Source organism: Amblyomma americanum, chromosome 8, assembly GCF_052857255.1.
Source record: "Amblyomma americanum isolate KBUSLIRL-KWMA chromosome 8, ASM5285725v1, whole genome shotgun sequence".
Taxonomy (NCBI): Eukaryota; Metazoa; Arthropoda; class Arachnida; order Ixodida; family Ixodidae; genus Amblyomma; species Amblyomma americanum.
In genome coordinates this window covers 163454129-163469538 of record NC_135504.1, presented here as the reverse complement: position 1 = coordinate 163469538, position 15410 = coordinate 163454129, and positions in this window count along the sequence as shown.

Sequence of the window (15410 nt, the reverse complement as noted above, 5' to 3'; positions counted from 1 at the left end):
CCTAATCGACTTCAGCCTTTATTGCAGGGCACACCCACGCAGCCGCACTAGGCGCCTGCACTGATTCATTCCGTAGCCTACCGCTGTGAAAACACGGATTACGTTCTTCACCGCCTGGTTCAAGAGGGCTGTATTGTCGGTTACGCCGTGACCTGCTGCATAGGCTCCCAAGTGACCTCATCCACTACAAAGGGAGACCTTCATCGACTCTCGCAGTATTTGCCAGTAGCGTCGAGTGAGTGGCAAGCGTCCTATTCGACTTCAGCCTTTATTGCAGGGCACACCCACGCAGCCGCACTAGGCGCCGGCACTGATTCATTCCGTAGCCTACCGCTGTGAAAACACGGATTACGTTCTTCACCGCCTGGTTCAAGAGGGCTGTATTGTCGGTTACGCCGTGACCTGCTGCATAGGCTCCCACGTGACCTCATCCACTACAAAGGGAGACCTTCATCGACTCTCGCAGTATTTGGCAGTAGCGTCGAGTGAGTGGGAAGCGTCCTATTCGACTTCAGCCTTTATTGCAGGGCACACCCACGCAGCCGCACTAGGCGCCGGCACTGATTCATTCCGTAGCCTACCGCTGTGAAAACACGGATTACGTTCTACACCGCCTGGTTCAAGAGGGCTTTAATGTCGGCTACGCCGTGACCTGCTACATAGGCTCCCACGTGACCTCATCCACTACAAAGGGAGACCGTCATCGACTCTCGCAGTACTTGGCAGTAGCGTCGAGTGAGTGGCAAGCGTCCCATTCGACTTAAGCCTTTATTGCAGGGCACACCCACGCAGCCGCACTAGGCGCCGGCACTGATTCATTCCGTAGCCTACCGCTGTGAAAACACGGATTACGTTCTACACCGCCTGGTTCAAGAGGGCTTTAATGTCGGCTACGCCGTGACCTGCTACATAGGCTCCCACGTGACCTCATCCACTACAAAGGGAGACCGTCATCGACTCTCGCAGTATTTGGCAGTAGCGTCGAGTGAGTGGCAAGCGTCCCATTCGACTTAAGCCTTTATTGCAGGGCACACCCACGCAGCCGCACTAGGCGCCGGCACTGATTCATTCCGTAGCCTACCGCTGTGAAAACACGGATTACATCCTACACCGCCTGGTTCAAGAGGGCTTTAATGTCGGCTACGCCGTGATCTGCTGCATAGGCTCCCACGTGACCTCATCCACTACAAAGGGAGACCTTCATCGACTCTCGCAGTATTTGGCAGTAGCGTCGAGTGAGTGGCAAGCGTCCCATTCGACTTAAGCCTTTATTGCAGGGCACACCCACGCAGCCGCACTAGGCGCCGGCACTGATTCATTCCGTAGCCTACCGCTGTGAAAACACGGATTACGTTCTACACCGCCTGGTTCAAGAGGGCTTTAATGTCGGCTACGCCGTGACCTGCTACATAGGCTCCCACGTGACCTCATCCACTACAAAGGAAGACCGTCATCGACTCTCGCAGTATTTGGCAGTAGCGTCGAGTGAGTGGCAAGCGTCCTATTCGACTTCAGCCTTTATTGCAGGGCACACCCACGCAGCCGCACTAGGCGCCGGCACTGATTCATTCCGTAGCCTACCGCTGTGAAAACACGGATTACGTTCTTCACCGCCTGGTTCAAGAGGGCTGTATTGTCGGTTACTCCGTGACCTGCTGCATAGGCTCCCACGTGACCTCATCCACTACAAAGGGAGACCTTCATCGACTCTCGCAGTATTTGGCAGTAGCGTCGAGTGAGTGGCAAGCGTCCTATTCGACTTCAGCCTTTACTGCAGGGCACACCCACGCAGCCGCACTAGGCGCCGGCACTGATTCATTCCGTAGCCTACCGCTGTGAAAACACGGATTACGTTCTTCACCGCCTGGTTCAAGAGGGCTGTATTGTCGATTACGCCGTGACCTGCTGCATAGGCTCCCACGTGACCTCATCCACTACAAAGGGAGACAGACCTTCATCGACTCTCGCAGTATTTGGCAGTAGCGTCGAGTGAGTGGGAAGCGTCCTATTCGACTTCAGCCTTTATTGCAGGGCACACCCACGCAGCCGCACTAGGCGCCGGCACTGATTCATTCCGTAGCCTACCGCTGTGAAAACACGGATTACGTTCTTCACCGCCTGGTTCAAGAGGGCTGTATTGTCGATTACGCCGTGACCTGCTGCATAGGCTCCCACGTGACCTCATCCACTACAAAGTGAGACAGACCTTCATCGACTCTCGCAGTATTTGGCAGTAGCGTCGAGTGAGTGGGAAGCGTCCTATTCGACTTCAGCCTTTATTGCAGGGCACACCCACGCAGCCGCACTAGGCGCCGGCACTGATTCATTCCGTAGCCTACCGCTGTGAAAACACGGATTACGTTCTACACCGCCTGGTTCAAGAGGGCTGTATTGTCGGTTACTCCGTGACCTGCTGCATAGGCTCCCACGTGACCTCATCCACTACAAAGGGAGACCTTCATCGACTCTCGCAGTATTTGGCAGTAGCGTCGAGTGAGTGGCAAGCGTCCTATTCGACTTCAGCCTTTATTGCAGGGCACACCCACGCAGCCGCACTAGGCGCCGGCACTGATTCATTCCGTAGCCTACCGCTGTGAAAACACGGATTACGTTCTTCACCGCCTGGTTCAAGAGGGCTGTATTGTCGGTTACTCCGTGACCTGCTGCATAGGCTCCCACGTGACCTCATCCACTACAAAGGGAGACCTTCATCGACTCTCGCAGTATTTGGCAGTAGCGTCGAGTGAGTGGCAAGCGTCCTATTCGACTTCAGCCTTTATTGCAGGGCACACCCACGCAGCCGCACTAGGCGCCGGCACTGATTCATTCCGTAGCCTACCGCTGTGAAAACACGGATTACGTTCTTCACCGCCTGGTTCAAGAGGGCTGTATTGTCGATTACGCCGTGACCTGCTGCATAGGCTCCCACGTGACCTCATCCACTACAAAGGGAGACAGACCTTCATCGACTCTCGCAGTATTTGGCAGTAGCGTCGAGTGAGTGGGAAGCGTCCTATTCGACTTCAGCCTTTATTGCAGGGCACACCCACGCAGCCGCACTAGGCGCCGGCACTGATTCATTCCGTAGCCTACCGCTGTGAAAACACGGATTACGTTCTACACCGCCTGGTTCAAGAGGGCTTTAATGTCGTCTACGCCGTGACCTGCTACATAGGCTCCCACGTGACCTCATCCACTACAAAGGAAGACCGTCATCGACTCTCGCAGTATTTGGCAGTAGCGTCGAGTGAGTGGCAAGCGTCCTATTCGACTTGAGCCTTTATTGCAGGGCACACCCACGCAGCCGCACTAGGCGCCGGCACTGATTCATTCCGTAGCCTACCGCTGTGAAAACACGGATTACGTTCTTCACCGCCTGGTTCAAGAGGGCTGTATTGTCGGTTACGCCGTGACCTGCTGCATAGGCTCCCACGTGACCTCATCCACTACAAAGGGAGACCTTCATCGACTCTCGCAGTATTTGGCAGTAGCGTCGAGTGAGTGGCAAGCGTCCTATTCGACTTCAGCCTTTATTGCAGGGCACACCCACGCAGCCGCACTAGGCGCCGGCACTGATTCATTCCGTAGCCTACCGCTATGAAAACACGGATTACGTTCTTCACCGCCTGGTTCAAGAGGGCTGTATTGTCGGTTACGCCGTGACCTGCTGCATCGGCTCCCACGTGACCTCATCCACTACAAAGGGAGACCTTCATCGACTCTCGCAGTATTTGGCAGTAGCGTCGAGTGAGTGGGAAGCGTCCTATTCGACTTCAGCCTTTATTTCAGGGCACACCCACGCAGCCGCACTAGGCGCCTGCACTGATTCATTCCGTAGCCTACCGCTGTGAAAACACGGATTACGTTCTTCACCGCCTGGTTCAAGAGGGCTGTATTGTCGGTTACGCCGTGACCTGCTGCATAGGCTCCCAAGTGACCTCATCCACTACAAAGGGAGACCTTCATCGACTCTCACAGTATTTGGCAGTAGCGTCGAGTGAGTGGCAAGCGTCCTAATCGACTTCAGCCTTTATTGCAGGGCACACCCACGCAGCCGCACTAGGCGCCTGCACTGATTCATTCCGTAGCCTACCGCTGTGAAAAAACGGATTACGTTCTTCACCGCCTGGTTCAAGAGGGCTGTATTGTCGGTTACGCCGTGACCTGCTGCATAGGCTCCCAAGTGACCTCATCCACTACAAAGGGAGACCTTCATCGACTCTCGCAGTATTTGCCAGTAGCGTCGAGTGAGTGGCAAGCGTCCTATTCGACTTCAGCCTTTATTGCAGGGCACACCCACGCAGCCGCACTAGGCGCCGGCACTGATTCATTCCGTAGCCTACCGCTGTGAAAACACGGATTACGTTCTTCACCGCCTGGTTCAAGAGGGCTGTATTGTCGGTTACGCCGTGACCTGCTGCATAGGCTCCCACGTGACCTCATCCACTACAAAGGGAGACCTTCATCGACTCTCGCAGTATTTGGCAGTAGCGTCGAGTGAGTGGGAAGCGTCCTATTCGACTTCAGCCTTTATTGCAGGGCACACCCACGCAGCCGCACTAGGCGCCGGCACTGATTCATTCCGTAGCCTACCGCTGTGAAAACACGGATTACGTTCTACACCGCCTGGTTCAAGAAGGCTTTATTGTCGGCAGCGATGGCGTAGAGGTAGAACATCCGCCGCGCGTGCAAGTGGACCGGGGCTCAAATCCTGGTGCCGCGCAATTCTAGAACCACCGGGTTTAAAAAAAAAGAAAAAAAAATCCGCGTGTCGATGGAATTGCAGAACCAGGCCTGGAGTGCGGCCTTATCTCGGTGACCAGAACCGACAACGCACTCTCTCACCAGAACAGGATTTGGCCACCCAGGTGTAGTACTTGGCCACAACCTTCTATGATCAAACCAATTAACCCTCGGCCCTCAGTCCCCAGCGGCTGCAGAGCAACTGACCACGGCGGCGGTCAGACCTGTGACGCAGCGGAGGGTGCTAAGAATCTCTGGCTCCGGACAGGCCGCCATTGGAATCTGAACCTGGCAACGTTTAACGCTAGAACTTTAGCTAGTGAGGCCAGCCTAGCAGTGCTGTTCGAGGAACTAGCGGGAATTAAATTGGATGTGATAGGGCTTAGCGAAGTTAGGAGGACAGGTGAGGCGTATACAGTACTAAAGGACGGACACATACTGTGCTATCGCGGGTTAGAGGATGGACGAGATCTAGGTGTGGGTTTCCTCATTAATAAGGATATAGCTGGCAACGTAGAGGAGTTCTACAGTATTGACGAGAGGGTAGCAGCCATAGTAATTAGGCTGAATAGGAGGTACAAGCTGAAAGTGGTGCAGGCCTACGCACCCACATCCAGCCATGACGACCAGGCCGTTGAAAGCTTCTATGAGGACGTAGAATCAGCAATGAATAGAGTAAAATCGCAGTACACTGTACTGATGGGCGACTTCAATGCCAAGGTGGGCAAGAAGCAGGCTGACGACCACGCGGTAGGTGACTATGGGATAGGCTCTAGAAATAGCAGGGGAGAGTTATTAGTCGAATTCGCGGATAGAAATAATTTACGGATCATGAATACCTTCTTCCGCAAACGAGAAAACAGGAAGTGGACCTGGAAGAGCCCCAATGGTGAGATTAAAAATGAAATCGACCTCATACTATGCGCTAAACCTGGCATCATTAAGGATGTGGCCGTCCTCGGAAGGGTGCGTTGCAGCGACCATAGAATGGTAAGGTCTAGAATTAGCTTAGACTTGAAGAGGGAACGGAAGAAGCTAGCGAAGAAGAAGACCATTAACGAGTTAGCCTTAAGAGGGAAAGCACAGGAGTTTAGGATAGCGCTGCAAAACAGATACTCGGCTTTAACTGAGGAAGATGATCTTGATGTTCATTCAATGCACGATAACCTGACTTCAATAATTACGGAGTGCGCAGTAGAAGTAGGCGGTAGGACAGTTCGAAAAGATACCGGGAAGCTATCTCAGGTGACGAAAGATCTGATTAAGAAGCGCCAAAACATGAAGGCATCTAACACTACCGATAGAATAGAACTAACGGAGCTATCAAAGTTAATAAATAAGCGCAAGGTAGCCGACATAAGGAAGTTTAATATGGAGAGAATCGAGAATGCTATAAAGAACGGAGGTAGCCTAAAAACAGTGAAGAGGAAACTAGGCATAGGTAAAAACCAGATGTATGCATTAAGAGACAAGCAGGGCAATGTCATTAGCAATAGGGATAAGATAGTTAACGTAGCCGAAGAGTTCTACACAGACCTGTACAGTAGCCAATGTAATCCGAGCGCTAATGAGAAAGACAGCAGTGCACAGCAATGCGTCATCCCGCCAGTAACGAAAGATGAAGTAAAGAAAGCCTTAGAAGCAATGAAAAGGGGAAAAGCAGCTGGGGAGGATCAGGTAACAGCAGATCTGTTGAAGGATGGAGGGGACATCGTGCTAGAAAAACTAGCCACCCTGTATACGCAATGCCTTATGACCTCGACTGTACCAGAAGCTTGGAAGAATGCAAACATTATCTTAATTCATAAGAAGGGAGACGCCAAGGACTTGAAAAATTACAGGCCGATCAGCTTACTATCCGTTGCCTACAAAGTATTTACTAAGGTAATCGCTAATAGAGTCAGGGCAACGTTAGACTTTAATCAACCAAATGATCAGGCAGGCTTTCGTAAAGGATATTCTACAATAGATCATATTCACACTATCAATCAGGTGATAGAGAAATGCGCAGAATATAACCAACCTCTATATATAGCTTTCATTGATTACGAGAAAGCATTCGACTCAGTGGAAACCTCAGCAGTCATACAGGCATTGCGTAATCAGGGGGTAGAAGAGCCTTATGTCAAAATACTGGAAGATATACATAGCAACTGCACAGCTACTATAGTGCTCCATAAAGTCAGCAATAAAATTCCAATAAGGAAGGGCGTCAGGCAAGGAGACACGATCTCGCCAATGCTGTTCACCGCATGTTTGCAGGAGGTATTTCGAGGCCTGAATTGGGAAGAGTTGGGAATAAGAATAAATGGAGAATACCTAAATAATCTGAGATTTGCTGATGACATTGCCTTGCTGAGTCACTCAGGAGGTGAACTGCAAATCATGATCAACGAGTTAGACAGGCAGAGCAGATCGATGGGTCTAAAAATTAACATGCAGAAAACCAAGGTAATGTTCAACAGCCTAGCAAGGGAACAACAGTTCACAATTGGCAGCGAGAGCCTAGAAATGGTGCCGGAATACGTATACTTAGGGCAGGTAGTGACAGCTGATCCGGATCATGAGAGGGAGATAACTAGAAGGATAAGAATGGGGTGGAGCGCATATGGCAAATTCTCGCAGATCATGAGTGGCAGTTTACCAATTTCCCTCAAGAGGAAAGTGTACAACAGCATAATCTTACCGGTACTCACCTACGGGGCAGAAACGTGGAGGCTAACGAAAAGAGTTCAGCTTAAGTTAAGGACAACGCAGCGAGCCTTGGAAAGAAAAATGATAGGTGTAACGTTAAGAGATCGGAAGCGGGCAGAGTGGGTGAGGGAACAAACACGGGTTAATGATATCCTAGTCGAAATCAAGAGAAAGAAATGGGCTTGGGCAGGGCATGTAATGCGAAGGCAAGATAACCGCTGGTCTTTAAGGGTAACGGAGTGGGTTCCAAGAGAAAGTAAGCGTAGCAGGGGGCGGCAGAAGGTTAGATGGGCGGATGAGATTAAGAAGTTTGCAGGCAAAGGGTGGATGCAGCTGGCAAAGGATAGGGTTAATTGGAGAGACATGGGAGAGGCCTTTGCCCTGCAGTGGGTGTAGTAGGACTGATGATGATGATGATGATGACGCTATGACCTGCTACATAGGCTCCCACGTGACCCCATCTACAACAAAAGGAGACATTCATCGACTCTCGCAGTATTTGGCTGTAGCGTCGAGTGAGTGGGAAGCGTCCTATTCGACTTCAGCCTTTATTGCAGGGCACACCCACGCAGCCGCACTAGGCGCCGGCACTGATTCATTCCGTAGCCTACCGCTGTGAAAACACGGATTACGTTCTACACCGCCTGGTTCAAGAGGGCTTTAATGTCGGCTACGCGTGACCTGCTACATAGGCTCCCACGTGACCTCATCCACTACAAAGGGAGACCGTCATCGACTCTCGCAGTATTTGGCAGTAGCGTCGAGTGAGTGGCAAGCGTCCTATTCGACTTCAGCCTTTATTGCAGGGCACACCCACGCAGCCGCACTAGGCGCCGGCACTGATTCATTCCGTAGCCTACCGCTGTGAAAACACGGATTACTTTCTACACCGCCTGGTTCAAGAGGGCGTTATTGTCGGCTACGCCGTGACCAGCTGCATAGGCTCCCACGTGACACCATCTACAACAAAAGACCTTCATCGACTCTCGCAACATTTGGCAGTAACGACGAGTGAGTCGCTAGCGTCCTAATCTACTTCGGCCTTTATTGCAGGGCACACCCACGCAGCCACACTAGGCGCCGGCACTGATTCATTCCGTAGACTACCGCTCTGAAAACACGGATTACGTTCTACACCGCCTGGTTCAAGAGGGCTTTATTGTCGGCTACGCCGTGACCTGCTACATATGGTTCCACGTGACCTCATCCGTTACAAAAGGAGACCTTCATCGACTCTCGCAGCATTTGGCAGTAGCGTCGAGTGAGTGGCAAGCGTCCTATTCGACTTCGGCCTTTATTGCAGGGCACACCCACGCAGCCGCACTAGGCGCCGGCACTGATTCATTCCGTAGCCTACCGCTGTGAAAGCACGGATTACGTTCTACACCGCCTGGTTCAAGAGGACTTTATTGTCGGCTACGCCGTGACCTGCTACATAGGCTCCCACGTGAACTCATCCACTACAAAAGGAGGCCTTCATCGACTCTCGCAGCATTTGGCAATAGCGTCGAGTGAGTGGCAAGCGTCCTATTCGACTTCGGCCTTTATTGCAGGGCACACCCACGCACACCTACGCCGGCACTGATTCATCCCGTAGCCTACCGCTGTGAAAACACGGATTACGTTCTACACCGCCTGGCTCAAGAGGGCGTTATTGTCGGCTACGCCGTGACCAGCTGCATAGGCTCCCACGTGACACCATCTACAACAAAAGACCTTCATCGACTCTCGCAACATTTGGCAGTCGCGACGAGTGAGTCGCTAGCGTCCTAATCTACTTCGGCCTTCATTGCAGGGCACCCCCACGCATCCGGACAAGGCGCCAGCACTGATTCATTCCGTAGCCTACCGCAGTGAAAACACGGATTACGTTCTACACCGCCTAGTTCAAGAGGGTGTCATCGTCGGCTACGCCATGACCTGCTACGTTGGCTCCCACGTGACAACATCCACTACAAAAGGAGCACCTGCATCGACACTCGCAGCATTTGGCAGTAGCGTCGAGTGAGTCGCAAGCGTCCTAATCTACTTCGGCTTTCATTGCAGGGCACACCCACGCATCCGCACTAGGCGCCGGCACTGATTCATCCCGTAGCCTACCGCTGTGAAAACACGGATTACGTTCTACACCGCCTGGTTCAAGGGGGCGTTATTGTCGGCTACGCAGTGACCTGCTACATAGGCTCCCACGTGACAACATCCGCTACAAAAGGAGATTTTCATCGACTCTCGCAGTATTTGGCAGTAGCGTCGAGTGAGTGGCAAGCGTCCTATTCGACTTGAGCCTTTATTGCAGGGCACACCCACGCAGCCGCACTAGGCGCCGGCACTGATTCATTCCGTAGCCTACCGCTGTGAAAACACGGATTACGTTCTTCACCGCCTGGTTCAAGAGGGCTGTATTGTCGGTTACGCCGTGACCTGCTGCATAGGCTCCCACGTGACCTCATCCACTACAAAGGGAGACCTTCATCGACTCTCGCAGTATTTGGCAGTAGCGTCGAGTGAGTGGCAAGCGTCCTATTCGACTTCAGCCTTTATTGCAGGGCACACCCACGCAGCCGCACTAGGCGCCGGCACTGATTCATTCCGTAGCCTACCGCTATGAAAACACGGATTACGTTCTTCACCGCCTGGTTCAAGAGGGCTGTATTGTCGGTTACGTCGTGACCTGCTGCATCGGCTCCCACGTGACCTCATCCACTACAAAGGGAGACCTTCATCGACTCTCACAGTATTTGGCAGTAGCGTCGAGTGAGTGGCAAGCGTCCTAATCGACTTCAGCCTTTATTGCAGGGCACACCCACGCAGCCGCACTAGGCGCCTGCACTGATTCATTCCGTAGCCTACCGCTGTGAAAACACGGATTACGTTCTTCACCGCCTGGTTCAAGAGGGCTGTATTGTCGGTTACGCCGTGACCTGCTGCATAGGCTCCCAAGTGACCTCATCCACTACAAAGGGAGACCTTCATCGACTCTCGCAGTATTTGCCAGTAGCGTCGAGTGAGTGGCAAGCGTCCTATTCGACTTCAGCCTTTATTGCAGGGCACACCCACGCAGCCGCACTAGGCGCCGGCACTGATTCATTCCGTAGCCTACCGCTGTGAAAACACGGATTACGTTCTTCACCGCCTGGTTCAAGAGGGCTGTATTGTCGGTTACGCCGTGACCTGCTGCATAGGCTCCCACGTGACCTCATCCACTACAAAGGGAGACCTTCATCGACTCTCGCAGTATTTGGCAGTAGCGTCGAGTGAGTGGGAAGCGTCCTATTCGACTTCAGCCTTTATTGCAGGGCACACCCACGCAGCCGCACTAGGCGCCGGCACTGATTCATTCCGTAGCCTACCGCTGTGAAAACACGGATTACGTTCTACACCGCCTGGTTCAAGAAGGCTTTATTGTCGGCAGCGATGGCGTAGAGGTAGAACATCCGCCGCGCGTGCAAGTGGACCGGGGCTCAAATCCTGGTGCCGCGCAATTCTAGAACCACCGGGTTTAAAAAAAAAGAAAAAAAAATCCGCGTGTCGATGGAATTGCAGAACCAGGCCTGGAGTGCGGCCTTATCTCGGTGACCAGAACCGACAACGCACTCTCTCACCAGAACAGGATTTGGCCACCCAGGTGTAGTACTTGGCCACGACCTTCTATGATCAAACCAATTAACCCTCGGCCCTCAGTCCCCAGCGGCTGCAGAGCAACTGACCACGGCGGCGGTCAGACCTGTGACGCAGCGGAGGGTGCTAAGAATCTCTGGCTCCGGACAGGCCGCCATTGGAATCTGAACCTGGCAACGTTTAACGCTAGAACTTTAGCTAGTGAGGCCAGCCTAGCAGTGCTGTTCGAGGAACTAGCGGGAATTAAATTGGATGTGATAGGGCTTAGCGAAGTTAGGAGGACAGGTGAGGCGTATACAGTACTAAAGGACGGACACATACTGTACTATCGCGGGTTAGAGGATGGACGAGATCTAGGTGTGGGTTTCCTCATTAATAAGGATATAGCTTTCAACGTAGAGGAGTTCTACAGTATTGACGAGAGGGTAGCAGCCATAGTAATTAGGCTGAATAGGAGGTACAAGCTGAAAGTGGTGCAGGCCTACGCACCCACATCCAGCCATGACGACCAGGCCGTTGAAAGCTTCTATGAGGACGTAGAATCAGCAATGAATAGAGTAAAATCGCAGTACACTGTACTGATGGGCGACTTCAATGCCAAGGTGGGCAAGAAGCAGGCTGACGACCACGCGGTAGGTGACTATGGGATAGGCTCTAGAAATAGCAGGGGAGAGTTATTAGTCGAATTCGCGGATAGAAATAATTTACGGATCATGAATACCTTCTTCCGCAAACGAGAAAACAGGAAGTGGACCTGGAAGAGCCCCAATGGTGAGATTAAAAATGAAATCGACCTCATACTATGCGCTAAACCTGGCATCATTAAGGATGTGGCCGTCCTCGGAAGGGTGCGTTGCAGCGACCATAGAATGGTAAGGTCTAGAATTAGCTTAGACTTGAAGAGGGAACGGAAGAAGCTAGCGAAGAAGAAGACCATTAACGAGTTAGCCTTAAGAGGGAAAGCACAGGAGTTTAGGATAGCGCTGCAAAACAGATACTCGGCTTTAACTGAGGAAGATGATCTTGATGTTCATTCAATGCACGATAACCTGATTTCAATAATTACGGAGTGCGCAGTAGAAGTAGGCGGTAGGACAGTTCGAAAAGATACCGGGAAGCTATCTCAGGTGACGAAAGATCTGATTAAGAAGCGCCAAAACATGAAGGCATCTAACACTACCGATAGAATAGAACTAACGGAGCTATCAAAGTTAATAAATAAGCGCAAGGTAGCCGACATAAGGAAGTTTAATATGGAGAGAATCGAGCATGCTATAAAGAACGGAGGTAGCCTAAAAACAGTGAAGAGGAAACTAGGCATACGTAAAAACCAGATGTATGCATTAAGAGACAAGCAGGGCAATGTCATTAGCAATAGGGATAAGATAGTTAACGTAGCCGAAGAGTTCTACACAGACCTGTACAGTAGCCAATGTAATCAGAGCGCTAATGAGAAAGACAGCAGTGCACAGCAATGCGTCATCCCGCCAGTAACGAAAGATGAAGTAAAGAAAGCCTTAGAAGCAATGAAAAGGGGAAAAGCAGCTGGGGAGGATCAGGTAACAGCAGATCTGTTGAAGGATGGAGGGGACATCGTGCTAGAAAAACTAGCCACCCTGTATACGCAATGCCTTATGACCTCGACTGTACCAGAAGCTTGGAAGAATGCAAACATTATCTTAATTCATAAGAAGGGAGACGCCAAGGACTTGAAAAATTACAGGCCGATCAGCTTACTATCCGTTGCCTACAAAGTATTTACTAAGGTAATCGCTAATAGAGTCAGGGCAACGTTAGACTTTAATCAACCAAATGATCAGGCAGGCTTTCGTAAAGGATATTCTACAATAGATCATATTCACACTATCAATCAGGTGATAGAGAAATGCGCAAAATATAACCAACCTCTATATATAGCTTTCATTGATTACGAGAAAGCATTCGACTCAGTGGAAACCTCAGCAGTCATACAGGCATTGCGTAATCAGGGGGTAGAAGAGCCTTATGTCAAAATACTGGAAGATATATATAGCAACTGCACAGCTACTATAGTGCTCCATAAAGTCAGCAATAAAATTCCAATAAGGAAGGGCGTCAGGCAAGGAGACACGATCTCGCCAATGCTGTTCACCGCATGTTTGCAGGAGGTATTTCGAGGCCTGAATTGGGAAGAGTTGGGAATAAGAATAAATGGAGAATACCTAAATAATCTGAGATTTGCTGATGACATTGCCTTGCTGAGTCACTCAGGAGGTGAACTGCAAATCATGATCAACGAGTTAGACAGGCAGAGCAGATCGATGGGTCTAAAAATTAACATGCAGAAAACCAAGGTAATGTTCAACAGCCTAGCAAGGGAACAACAGTTCACAATTGGCAGCGAGAGCCTAGAAATGGTGCCGGAATACGTATACTTAGGGCAGGTAGTGACAGCTGATCCGGATCATGAGAGGGAGATAACTAGAAGGATAAGAATGGGGTGGAGCGCATATGGCAAATTCTCGCAGATCATGAGTGGCAGTTTACCAATTTCCCTCAAGAGGAAAGTGTACAACAGCATAATCTTACCGGTACTCACCTACGGGGCAGAAACGTGGAGGCTAACGAAAAGAGTTCAGCTTAAGTTAAGGACAACGCAGCGAGCCATGGAAAGAAAAATGATAGGTGTAACGTTAAGAGATCGGAAGCGGGCAGAGTGGGTGAGGGAACAAACACGGGTTAATGATATCCTAGTCGAAATCAAGAGAAAGAAATGGGCTTGGGCAGGGCATGTAATGCGAAGGCAAGATAACCGCTGGTCTTTAAGGGTAACGGAGTGGGTTCCAAGAGAAAGTAAGCGTAGCAGGGGGCGGCAGGAGGTTAGATGGGCGGATGAGATTAAGAAGTTTGCAGGCAAAGGGTGGATGCAGCTGGCAAAGGATAGGGTTAATTGGAGAGACATGGGAGAGGCCTTTGCCCTGCAGTGGGTGTAGTAGGACTGATGATGATGATGATGATGACGCTATGACCTGCTACATAGGCTCCCACGTGACCCCATCTACAACAAAAGGAGACATTCATCGACTCTCGCAGTATTTGGCTGTAGCGTCGAGTGAGTGGGAAGCGTCCTATTCGACTTCAGCCTTTATTGCAGGGCACACCCACGCAGCCGCACTAGGCGCCGGCACTGATTCATTCTGTAGCCTACCGCTGTGAAAACACGGATTACGTTCTACACCGCCTGGTTCAAGAGGGCTTTAATGTCGGCTACGCGTGACCTGCTACATAGGCTCCCACGTGACCTCATCCACTACAAAGGGAGACCGTCATCGACTCTCGCAGTATTTGGCAGTAGCGTCGAGTGAGTGGCAAGCGTCCTATTCGACTTCAGCCTTTATTGCAGGGCACACCCACGCAGCCGCACTAGGCGCCGGCACTGATTCATTCCGTAGCCTACCGCTGTGAAAACACGGATTACTTTCTACACCGCCTGGTTCAAGAGGGCGTTATTGTCGGCTACGCCGTGACCAGCTGCATAGGCTCCCACGTGACACCATCTACAACAAAAGACCTTCATCGACTCTCGCAACATTTGGCAGTAGCGACGAGGGAGTCGCTAGCGTCCTAATCTACTTCGGCCTTTATTGCAGGGCACACCCACGCAGCCACACTAGGCGCCGGCACTGATTCATTCCGTAGACTACCGCTCTGAAAACACGAATTACGTTCTACACCGCCTGGTTCAAGAGGGCTTTATTGTCGGCTACGCCGTGACCTGCTACATATGGTTCCACGTGACCTCATCCGTTACAAAAGGAGACCTTCATCGACTCTCGCAGCATTTGGCAGTAGCGTCGAGTGAGTGGCAAGCGTCCTATTCGACTTCGGCCTTTACTGCAGGGCACACCCACGCAGCCGCACTAGGCGCCGGCACTGATTCATTCCGTAGCCTACCGCTGTGAAAGCACGGATTACGTTCTACACCGCCTGGTCCAAGAGGACTTTATTGTCGGCTACGCCGTGACCTGCTACATAGGCTCCCACGTGAACTCATCCACTACAAAAGGAGACCTTCATCGACTCTCGCAGCATTTGGCAATAGCGTCGAGTGAGTGGCAAGCGTCCTATTCGACTTCGGCCTTTATTGCAGGGCACACCCACGCACACCTACGCCGGCACTGATTCATCCCGTAGCCTACCGCTGTGAAAACACGGATTACGTTCTACACCGCCTGGCTCAAGAGGGCGTTATTGTCGGCTACGCCGTGACCAGCTGCATAGGCTCCCACGTGACACCATCTACAACAAAAGACCTTCATCGACTCTCGCAACATTTGGCAGTAGCGACGAGTGAGTCGCTAGCGTCCTAATCTACT